The sequence below is a fragment of the Homalodisca vitripennis genome, chromosome 5, assembly GCF_021130785.1.
Source record: "Homalodisca vitripennis isolate AUS2020 chromosome 5, UT_GWSS_2.1, whole genome shotgun sequence".
NCBI classification, from domain to species: domain Eukaryota; kingdom Metazoa; phylum Arthropoda; class Insecta; order Hemiptera; family Cicadellidae; genus Homalodisca; species Homalodisca vitripennis.
Genome location: NC_060211.1, coordinates 35,093,674 through 35,106,495, shown reverse-complemented (window position 1 = coordinate 35,106,495; position 12,822 = coordinate 35,093,674). Strand labels below are relative to the sequence as shown.

At 31.3% G+C, this 12,822-nt stretch overlaps 1 protein-coding gene across 4 annotated transcripts in view; it reads left to right on the top strand.

The window, feature by feature from the left end:
* The window catches only part of LOC124361989 (arylsulfatase I-like), a 178,035-nt gene that overhangs the window by 29,635 nt on the left and 135,578 nt on the right, over window positions 1–12,822 (top strand). For 3 of the 4 annotated variants that reach the window (XM_046816108.1, XM_046816112.1, XM_046816111.1), the window contains exons 2-3: window positions 2,316–2,393; window positions 6,892–6,993. The gene's annotated coding sequence lies outside the window, so the exon portion shown is untranslated. Of the gene's footprint in view, window positions 1–1,415; window positions 1,464–2,315; window positions 2,394–6,891; window positions 6,994–12,822 lie in introns of those variants that run through there. The other variant, XM_046816110.1, reaches the window with a different exon arrangement.

Below are 12,822 nucleotides of genomic sequence, written 5' to 3'. Positions count from 1 at the left end.
TTAGTTATTACTTCACAGTGACTATATGCTGCCATTTCATTATTAGCTGAAATCAGTTATTATTATTCCATAACGATTAATTTGAAAATAAAATATAACAAACCTGACATTCTATAATTCGAATTTTTTTGAAAAATTCCGGAATTAAACACTAAATAATGAGGATAGTTACGTGAACAGCTGTAAGCCTGGGTGTAAAAGAGAAATTTTCAGATAAATTGTTAGAATATTTGTAAAAAATGTTTTAATTCTCCCAAATACAGATTCTACTCTACGACATTATAAATTGCAATTTTTCTTCCAAATACGTTTCTAATTTTCCCAAAGTTCGGCCATAATATGCCTCAATGTATGATAAAATGGAGTTAATACCTTGTTATAGAAAATTCAATTTTAGAAAATCCGGAATTACAAACTTTTTCTAAAAATATTATGCGTGGAAAAAGATCATGTACCTGTTGTAAAAAAGAACTATTACAGAAAAATCATGATATACGTCATAAATTTAAAGTACATCATGATCAAGAATAAAGGTTATATTTTTATAAAAAATAATTAAATTATTTAATGACTTGGGCTTGAGAAAATAAAATTACGATTATCAAAATATGTATGATATAGACAAACTGAGAGTGTTAAAGAAACATTTTAAGAAGAATAAGTAAAATCTTAAACTATTTATGGAGGAAAAATCCAATTAATAGCTGAAATATTATTTATTAAGTTGATGGCAAAACGAGATCTGAAATGTTGAAAGAAATAGATGAATCGCTTAAAAATCAAGATAAACCTATCGAAAATCTTATTAATGTTGGTTTTATCTACTGTACATGGCCTTTTAAAGCTACCCATTTTAGCAAATTCGAGTGATAACTTAATGATATTATTCAAATATCTATTTATATTGAGACCTGAGATTGAACAATTAATTGAAAACTTTCATGCTAATTGAAAACGTTTACAGGTATAAAACTATAATCCCTATAATGTGATTATGATCGAACTTTAGTAAACGTTGAAACACACACATGCTCAATTTATATTACAATTTAGAGCAGAAGAAATATTCAATGTAAACGATTTTATCACTAAACAATACAACAATTTATCTCGTCCAGAGCAAACTAATCAACCAAATAAAGGTTCTAGTTGTACATTAAAACGTTATTAACAGCTGATTCTATGTTTAAATAAACACGGAGTTTTAAATGCAGGATCATATATTGGATTAACAAAGGAAATAAAAGATAGAAAAGCTTGTGCGAGTATCATAAATAAAGATGGTTTTTGCTTTATTACTTTAATCAGTTATGCTATTGAAATATTAGAAAAAATGCTGATAGATATTTATAATAAGATATTTATGAAGGAAACAGGATTTTTCCGGACATTTGCCATCGTTCAGTGAAACAATAAATCAGTAACACTACGTTTCGAGATCTGCAATCTGATCTCTTCTTCAGGTAAAGAACTAACCTAATACATAATATTACAAACTAGGTTAAAATAAACAAATCTTACCAAAGCGTTGTGGCACGCCTAAGTCAGGAATCACAACCTACATGTTGTTTGTCACCTTCACTAACTGCATGTTTATAGAGTTAGTGAAGTTGACAAACAACATGTAGGTTGTGATTCCTGACTTAGGCGTACCACAACGCTTTGGTAAGATTTGTTTATTTTAACCTAGTTTGTAATATTATGTATTAGGTTAGTTCTTTACCTGAAGAAGAGATCAGATTGCAGATCTCGAAACGTAGTGTTACTGATTTATTGTTTCACTGAACGATGGCAAATGTCCGGAAAAATCCTGTTCCCTTCACAATCCTTCCATCGTCAAAAATAACCTTCAAACAAAGAAAAGATATTTATAATAAGAAAATTAATTTTATGAAATATTTTTCATGTACGAAAACCCACATCTGCTTTTAAAAGATGTAGAAATTAATTATTAGCTCTAAGTAAAGCAATCCAACAATGTCTATAAATGTGTACTGTTATGATAAATTATTGAAAATTTTCCTTTCCAAATGCCTAATATTTACGATGCAGATTTATAAATGAGTTAATTGTACAATAAACAAGATATAAAATGTTTTGGTGACATTTTGAAGTATATTAGTAAGTTCCCAATTATCTAAAAATGTATATAAAACATTTTTATGCCAAACATATTCAAGTCATATTCATAAGTCTGCAGATTGATAGCTCAATATACAAATATTTGATAGACCCCTCAAAATATATGCTTATAACTGTCTTAAGGTATACAAATATATATGTATGCATGTATTTAAACCTGAAAATGTTACTAGGTAACGCCCATGCAAGTTCACCTGCTGATTCTAAACACGATTAAGAGTGACAACATCAAGAGGATCCTCTTGTAACAGGTACTTAACTTTAAAACTATATTGTAAATAGAAATTGATATATCAATTCCAAATCCATATATTTTCCCTTCTGTACACTTAGAGGCTAAAAACTAGTGAAATGTTATGAAATACGATTATCTCTTGATACTAATGGTTTTCTAAGATTTTCCCCGAAAGATATTACACTAAAATGGTGCATACGAATGAGTTCGTTTTCCCTTTATGCAATTCTTAATTTCGTTAAGAAAAAAAATATATACATAAACATAAATATGTAAACATATATATAAACATAAATATAAAACATTTTATTACATTATTCCATAGATAAAATCATGTTCCTAATCTATGATAATATAATTATTATAATATATAATGTCCATAAATCATAAACAATATGCCATTCCCTGAAGTCATAACTCATATTATAGAAATTTCAAATTTTCATTTTAAGCCATTGTCATTTGTGTCTAACAATTAATTGCCTAAAGTTCCTGCTTTGAGACAAAATGCCAATAATTTGAAGTGGAATGGTAAAACGTTCTACATTTCTGTCTTCAGGAGGTTGATTTTAAAAGCTATGAAATTAACGTAAAATAATACTTTCAACGACCCTATTCGATTGCACTTGAGGATCTCAAATGTCTCGCAGCCTATACTGGGTGTTCAAAACTCGCACCCTTTCATATCTTTCAAACCGTTAGAAATTTTAAAACCTCCTTCGTAGATATGTATTCCTTAAGGATGACTTTTTTTAGATTTAAAATTTATCCTTTATCTCCCCAAAAACATGTAGGTGAGGAGCAGCTCAATAGTTTTTAACATGTTGTACCTCAAATTATAGGTGATGATTACAAAAATCAACGATATCAGGAGAAGTAACTTCTTAATCCTGCATCAAAAATTAATACAGTTTGGACATAAGAAACTTCTTTATTCATTTTGCCGCTTTTATAGATGAAGAAACTTAGGGAACATAAATTTAGCCATTATTCTTAGTATATGAATAATACAGAGGTATATTTATAAATACAGAGTGCCTACAAAGCCATGTCACCCTGTTAAATAACCCTTTTTACAAATGTATATACGGGATATGAATGAGATTAACATGGGATTAAAGAGTACTTTAATTAGTTTTACGTCAGTGTATCTGAGCTCTACATGAGCACCATGAATCGCCCTGGAGACGTCCAAGCGAACTTTGATCTCCTCCCATACTTTAATCAGCACTTCTGGGCAACTGATTCAATCTCTGCTAATTTCAAGCTCTGATTCGATGCTTGAAGTATTCAGTATAAAAGTTTGTGACGATGCACATTTCCAGAAAAATTACAGGTTACCTCATCACTAAAAAGTGCGTTTTATAAAATGTTTATCCTACACTTTTTCATACAGAATAACACCAGCAGAGTCATTATTTATAAAGTCTTTAATTCTTCATTAGGTTCAAAGTTTTATAACCTAATGCTGTAAATAGTTTATCTATATAACCATTTTAACCAAATTTAAATCATTTCGTCAAACATTTGTGAGCTGTAGAATTAGGAACTTCGACTCATGTCAACGTTTCTACATAGACATTTTTAACTGATTACAAAGCAGTTTTGAATGTTCTTGATGGCTTCATCTCCTGTTTTGGCCTACCTGTCTGCTTTTTGCCCAATAAGCTGTCTGTTTCCTTATACTTACTATATCATCGATAAACGCTGCGTCTACCAGAGGGATTTTCAGGAAACACTCGACTATATCAAGTTGCATTGAAATCACAGGACTAAGCTTTGCTAGCCACAAAATGAATTGAACTTTCATTTTCAAAGTTGTTATGATAACTGTTTTTCTAATACTTTAGCCACATATTACTAGATGACAACTACAGTGGTAACTCAACTAATCAAAATAAAACTTCATAAACATCTGTTTTGATTTACATATTTTTCATAGACTTGCGATTAATAATAAAGTAGCTATAAACAATTAAAAGTGTGATTTGACTTTGTGGACACACTGTGCAGGAAGACATCAGTTTAGTTTAGAAGTTTAATATATTTTAATTAATTTTAAACCAATATTTTTATAACTCTGTACTGGTAGTCAACACAGAAATGTCCACTTCTTAAACTTATAATAAAAGGCTTTATTGGTGACTATATTATATTATAGTCTATATTATATAGACTATTAATATATAGTATATATATTAATAGTCTATATAATATAGACTATAATATAATATATACTATATAATAATATATACTATATAATATATATATTAATATATTATATAGTATATATTATATTATAGACTATAGTATATTAAGTATTAAATACGAGTAAATATTTATGGTTAAAACTGCTTGTATTCAAAACAAAGCGATAAATGGTAGTGAACCATTTCTTCAGCTGTACTATTCGATCGCCTTCACTATTTTATGACGTAACAAGCATTACTTTACAGAACTGTTATAGTAGCCTATACTTGTGAAGGCGCAACCAATAATAAGATGAAAATAATGTGTTATACAAAGAAAATGCTGTATATTATTACGTCTTTGTTTTTTTTCCAGTTAGGAAATTTTCTAAGAAACTAAGACGTTTACTTTTGAAGTAATAATCTTACTTTTGATTTAACAATCTCGAGCGTGTACATTTACACCGTGCATCCAAGCGGAAAAGTAATTAATAGTTTTTGTGATCAAACAACAAATACTTCAACACTTCCGTTCGGTCTGACCCGATCAGTCATAACTGGAATGTCGATAAAAACGAATTATCTTCAATTGAAAATACAAATACAATTAAAAAAGCACGTCTTTTAAAGCTCTTTCTCACAATCACTAATATCTCAAATTAATTTAAATCGGGCAAATAGTAGACTAATTATTATATATGTTTAGAGTTCACTAAATTAATTTTAAAATGCTTAAAATGGACTAGTCAATAAGATTTTTTCGTACTAATTTTTAGCAACATATCTTAGTAAATAATCAGATGCCAATGCTTTAACGGGGGGAGAGGGGGTTTGCGAAGCGGTGAAAGGAGGGGGGCGCGATGATGGGACACGGCCGAATATATTTTCCGGAACCCGACAATGATGAATACGGCCCTGTCCACGTCTACGATCCTTATAAATCATTAAATAATTATTGAACATTTCCCACCATTCAATAGTTATCTCCGTCCTACATATATTTTCACTCCACCAATCATATAGATGAGTTATATCAACTCTACATGACCCGTAGCTCATTATAGGTGGATTTTGTGTTCAAAATCAGCCTATTGTGTTGCGACAGAATATTGTTGCATAACTTCGCAGATCACGACCCCCCAAGCCCACTCCCCGTCAAAACGTAATGTATATACAGGATGTAAATTAAGTCCTGATATGACTGGATATATTCCACATGGATTAATATATCGATGTACAACCTTCACCAATTTAATTCAAATACTTCTTAGATTTTTTGAATGATAACGAGATCCCTCCCCTTTTCAAAGGTGTATTGTGTTTCTATTAAATATAGCTTTAAAATAACATTTCACAAGATAGGGGTTGCAATTTGAAAATTTAAAGTTAACTCCCCGTACCCCCTTTGAAAGGAGAGGAAACATGTTCTTATCACTCGAAAAATCCAATAGAGTATTTTAATAAGTATGGTGAAGGTTGGACATCGAAAACGCAATTCATTTTGAATATATTCAGGTGTATCAGGACTTAATTTACACCCTGAGATGAAAGAGGTTATTTGCCCATACCTTTTGATAGGAACGTCATAGAGATGCATTATGCATGTCATTGTGTTTCTATTAAATAGGCCATTAAAATGAAATGTCACAAGATAGGGGGTTTAAATTTGAAACTTTAAAGTTATCCATTTTCTTGTCAGGACTTAATTTAGACACAGGATTATACAGTCTATGTTTAATGGCGAAAAACGTTTTAATGAGTTAACAAATAATATAAAGGTCATAGACACATGAGACTATATTTCAAAACAATGCAAAATTTTACCACAAGTAACACCACACTCTTAGTTCTTTAAATGTCTAAATGTCTTACATAGTTGATAGATTAATTGGTAACCACACCATTTAATAAAGCTAACATATTTGCACTATTGTATATATTATACTTATTTAGTTAATATATTCATATTAACGAAAACACTTAAGAAGGGCTTTTCAAGCAATAATAATTTCATCATTAAATTTAAAGTTAAAAAACAGTTGTTATATTAGCTTTAGATTATAAATTACCATGAAACAAAATTGTACAGCAAAGAAACTGATATAGACACCACAGTGAGCTTGCAGCCCAAGAGAAACTTGCTAGTTTTGGACTGACATAACTTTCTTGCTTGTTTTTGTGTTTATCCCGGGCCGCAAGACTTGCAAGTGTGGTTATTGTATCTCCATGAAAATGTATGTTCCTTTTAACTGTGAGTATTGTATGTTGGAATAAATCATTATTTCATACCTTAGAATAAAAATAATTAGTTTGGGGTTGTTTTAGGCAAGTTCATGGTAGAAATACTCTGTGATCGTCAAGAGCATCTCGTGGTAATCATCTTCACTTCGCCTTAGCCCAAGATTTGTGGTCCAGATCCAGTTAAAGGTAAGTATTGTTTGTGGAAAACTATTGGGAAATTTTGCGATGCCAGAAAGAAGCGTTCAGGAATGGGAGATTTGGACTTTGTTTTTCATGTAAGCAGCAATTCGTTTCTGGGATAATGTCATTACCGCACATCAGCGAGTTATAGTAATTTATTATTTTTAGCTCTGAGAACTAAAATTATGTATCATTGTATACCCCCCTACCCCGTACCTTTGTAAACATTTACATCAGTTATGACCATGTGATCTGAAACCCTACATAGAAGCGTTTAATTAAACGAACGATCTGGAATGGAGTATCATTATCTCAATATCAGGAAACCGAAGTTTTGCTCGAAATGTTGTATGGTAAATCATGTTTTGGGATTCATTTTATGATATAATTTTTCCACAAACGATAAAACTATAAATGCCATGGCTATTTACGGTTCTGTCATCTTCTGAATTAAAGGACGCTAGAGCAAAAGATGCGTTAATGTTTTTTTTTCTGTATGAAAGTCTTCCGAATATTGGTGACAGTTTAAAACAAGACGTACTAATTCGTTTGAAAATGTCTGTTGCTCTATAAAAATTCGTCCATGCAAACAACAGTCACCAACAGAGTTTCTATTATGCGATTAGAAACCCGTTTCTCAGGGAAATGCAATGCACCGCAATGGATAGACAAAATTTAAAATGTTTCTGGCGTGATTTGCACACCTGCAGTGACGTCACATTTATACGTTGGTAAATAATTATTAAGTTCTAAAGGCCTACGACGTCTTTGTTCTTCTAATCGACATTCTCGTTGCTCGTCATTTTCGGTAGCTACACTTTGTGACGCACGCTGCCGCAAATCTTGCAGACGTCGAAACATCTAAATCATGAGATCTTTTATAATGTTAGTTAAGGTTTGCAGGCATTTGACTTTGGCAGTACGCGTGGGCCAAAGTATATGAAATAGGTAAATAAAGTTAATTTTTAAAGTAGTGAAATTATTCATCAACTTATAATTATTCACAATCAAAATTTCCTTTCGGTTTGAACCTTCGTAAATTTATACAAACAAATTTATTTAGGCATTTTCGATGACATATGGGGTGCGAGGGTTGGCTTACTACTTTTGTTATGATACATCAGATGTAATTTACCAAATTTCATTTATTATACAATACAAACCAGGAATATTGACTTTGTAGCAGTTTTTATTGCTTGAAAACACGGATAAAACAACGTTTTATAAAAATGAAACATGGCTAGATCGATTTATCACCCCCCCCCCCCCCCGAAACCCACCGCATACTAAATTTCATGAAAGTCGTTGGAGCCGTTTCAGATTATTTATATACAAGAATTGCTCGTTAAAAGCTATTAGATGGAACACATAGAGATTTAGCGTGAATATTTTACGACGTATGTTCAACCTATGACTCAATACTAAACATGTTTGGAACCAAGAGGTATTTATTAGTGAAGGGTACTGTACAAATATTGACTTAATCTATACTGATCACTTTGTTGGTTTACGTCTAAACCTAGAATTAGAAATATCTATAACTTAAATTGGTCTTGACATATTAGTGATTCTATAGTTATTTCAACATAAGGCTAATTGTATGAACTACTACTATAACTACTGTTGTAAAAAGTGACAAAAGCTTTCATTCTTCGTTTAGTAAGTTATTTACAAGTTATACTTAGTATAGATTTTAATTATGAACAGGTTAATAATATTACTATTTGTGAGATGGCTATAGTGCAGCGATGTTGAATTTTAAATTTGTTTGATCGATGTTGAACATTGTGTTATTGTTACATTATAACAACTTTAAATGTACTCTTGGATAACCGGGAGCAAGAAACATGTCACAGTTGAGTAGCGTCAGCTGTTTGTAGCTCCCAGCTTGTTTGTACAAGCGTACCTTTGAAGTGGTCGTGCTCGCTTATACGTAAACAGATTTCGTTGAGTAAGAAACCGTTGGAATTGTTATAACATTTACAAATATTTGGTATCTTGTAGTTTTTTTATAAATATACTGCTTTTTTGTTATTTGATTCTAAAAATCTTACACAGGCACCATTTTGTTAATAATAAAGCAAATCACACTTTTTTATTTTCCTAATATTTATTGCTTCGTATTTGAAAATTTTAGCATATTTAGCATATTTTAGTATCATATACAGTTCTAGTGATATTAATTTAGTAATAAAAATGCAAAATGGTGGCTAGCTACTAAAAGACACATTTCTCGACCTATGTTTATAGGATTTTTTGCTAGCAATGAATCTGGCACAAAAGTTTGTGAATACCCTGTATACCCAAAAGCGTTTTACATTTCCTTGTAGATTGTATAGCTTTTCATATTCAAACGGTAAAGTATAAAATTGTTTAGATATTTAAAGAATAACCAATTAAACTATCGCAAAAAACAAAAAGCCTTTTGGTGCGTGTCTTTAAAATTAGACGACTTCTATAACTCCACAACTAAAAATAAGGCCTTAACGGTGTTTAAAGACTGACACTTTCCATGAGGGGCTAAAATAAAGATGACCACCAGTACAACCTGCTCTCGATTCTAGTTTTTATATATTTTCTACGTTCACATAATATTTATGCTTGTACATTGGAACGACTTCATATTTAAACTAATTCTTGGAAAAAGTGTTAAGAACATTACAACTAACACCAGAAGATAACGAATTTCAGCAGAATCTAAGATCATTGAGTCGTATTTTTGAATTCGTAGAAACCTCATAAACAGTATAAATAAGAGCTTTCTAACATGTTTTTGATATTTTAGAAGTCGTTTTAAAATTCAATCGTGGGAGCAACGTATTAAGCTTGAGTCCAACAAATAAAATACGTGAATTGAGTTCTATATTTAATTCTTGTACTACTCGCACGGGAGAAACAAACTTCCACCGCTGAAAGTGTAAAATTAAAATTTTATCACTGGGAAGAATAGGTCTTGAGTAGAAGCACAACATTTTTCAATACGCACTAAGTTCAAAATGATCAGTTTCTGGGATATTTCACTTGAAAGTTTTGCAAAACCAGCAGAGGAGTTTGTTGAAAATCTTAAGTGTTAGTATAGGTTAAGATGCAGACAACGATAAACGAATTCTATGTCATAGCTAAATTACATAGCTATGCCATTTGAGTGCCGATGGCCGAGTGGTCTAAGACGTTGGACTTTGGGTCTGAGTTAGAGATAGCGCAGGTTCGAATCCTGTCTGTGGCCGTTACACTTTTTATCAGTACCATCGACCTTGTACTGTATCGACTCTCCCCCTTATTCTGTTTGATAAGATCCTCGCGCAGGCCAGTGGCCCATGAGGACGGGCAGAATAAGGCATAAAAGGAGATCGGCTTCTCCTTAAAATAAATTGCTCCCGGCTTGTGCGAGCATACCTATAAAGTGATCTTGCTCACTTTTGCGTTAACAGATTTCTTTGAAAAAGGCGCCGTTGGAATTGGTATAAAAATTACTAAATAGTTGGTATCTTATGCATTTTTTATAACTATACCGGTTTTTTGTTATTTGACTTTACAAATGTAAACAGACATCATTTTGAAACAGCTAACAGGATTATGTTAATATTTTATTTTTAAAAAGGTCTACCAAAGGTTAATACAATTTTTAACTTTATCTTAACTGGTTAAAAATATATATCTTCTTATCGAAAATCCATACAGACAGATAGAAGAAAAATTAAAAGTTTTAGGGCATACCTTCATATGTACTTTTTTTACTCATTTTTATGTGTAGATCAAAATCCCAAAGTATTGGAACACTTTTACGGGTCGTATATTTGTTTAGTTTAATGAAGAACTTTTAAATAATACGCAAATTGAAAAAGGTTTACATGATTCATTCCGAACTCTTTCACAGCCATCTCCCTTGAGAAAGTAAACAGTGTTAGTATGCAATAATAATAATACATAAATATTGAATATTCTATAATAATAAGCGGCAAAAAGATTTATATTCATCGTTTGAATCGGGAATAATCTAAAGAGGTAGGAAATGCGCCTAACTCACGTAACACCCTACGCTGGGGCTGAATACTAAATGTAAAGTCTATAGTTGATTTCATTAGACTACATTTGTTACTGTTTGGCATGTTAAAATTCCATTTGGTATACTTCGTTTGCTTATTTAGGTTTTTATTCTTTGAATTTTGTGTTGCAATCGTTGTTACTCACTAAACCAATGTAGAAATGTTCGCTGACGCTCAGCCTAACCCCATGGAGTGACATGCGCCACCATTGAATTCAATGTTGGTTATATAGAGATGAAGCTCCTTGCAAATTTCTAAGTCTATATAAAAACCTAACATTAATATTTCTGTCTCTAACCTTTGGGTTGGTTCGTTCTCGAGATATAATGCGGACAGAGATAAATGAATATTTTCCAGCCAAAACTTACTGTATTAAATTGATATAGTGACATTGTTTACTGGAAATTAATAAAGGGTAATATAAACCTTTAGTATACGAAACTAACATATGATCGGAAGACCAAGTACCAGTAAAACAACTTTTATTTACATTGATGAAATTTGTATAAATGGCAATAGGCGTTACTTAATAAAATTATAAGCTGATTAATAAAATTAGATATAAATAATATAGATATATACTATATTAACTAATATATATAGTATATATATATATATATATATATATATATATATATATATATATATATATATATATATATATACTAGCTGTTACCCGCGGCTTCGCACGCAATCTTGGAACCAAAATCCTTATATTACTTAGTAAAAGCAATAATTATGATGTAATATGATGGGAGTCCTATAAAGATTTTTAAACGTAAGTAGGCATACATCAGGTAGATATTATTTAAGTTCGTGGTACATAGTATCAGAGTTTAACTTAATTATTATATCATGTTTGGCACGTGTAGGAGCATTTCTGGTTCTAATTAATTATATACATAACGTCACAGCTGAATCTGCCTTGTCATCCCGATCAAAAATACACAAATCTCAGATCACACAGATCTCGGAAACTTACTTCGGTCAAAAAGCGTATATTTCCAGTCCTTGTCATATATTTCCGGTCTAAGATATTTCCATTACTATAGTAGAGTTTGCCTTGTTGTTCTGACGAAGAAGAAATATATATACTTACGTAGGACCGAGATGCCTACTTCGGCTAAATAGTGCCTACTTAAGACCATTTAAATTCACTTACCTACTATGTCACAGTTTAGCTTGCCATATTGCCTCGATCAAATTTTATATACGTTCGATTATCTAGTTCTCGGAAATCTACTTTGGTCATAATCGTGTTGACATAGTTGAGTTTGCTATGACTGAAAAGCCTATTACGACCTAGGGGGAAGTCCTACCTACTTCTTATGTACTTCCGGTATAAGGGGGAAATCCTTATTAAGATTATGCAACGTTCCAAAATACTCGTTTATTAAAGTTTTGCGTTACACTTGTTTTTTGGACTGTGGCCAGGGAAAGAATGAATCGTTAAGGTATGTTAGTATTCATTTCTCTGTTTTTCCGTAAGCCATTGTTAAAATGTAATATCATAATGTCAAGGAAGCCCACCAGTTTAAAGTAACTTATGTGAAAACATTCATAACTTTGTTCATTAAGGTTAGTTTTATAACAGTATTTAATGCATTAGATGATTTTAATTCGTCACTGGCGCAATCTGGAGTAAAATTTATATATTAATGTTTTTTTTACTATCTGCATTACACTACCGATCAAGCACTGTTTACTTATTATTGATAAAATTCAAATGTAAACCGATGTTTCAGAAATTTGTCGAACTGTAGCTGTCAACAGCTGTCAAAATACGTTT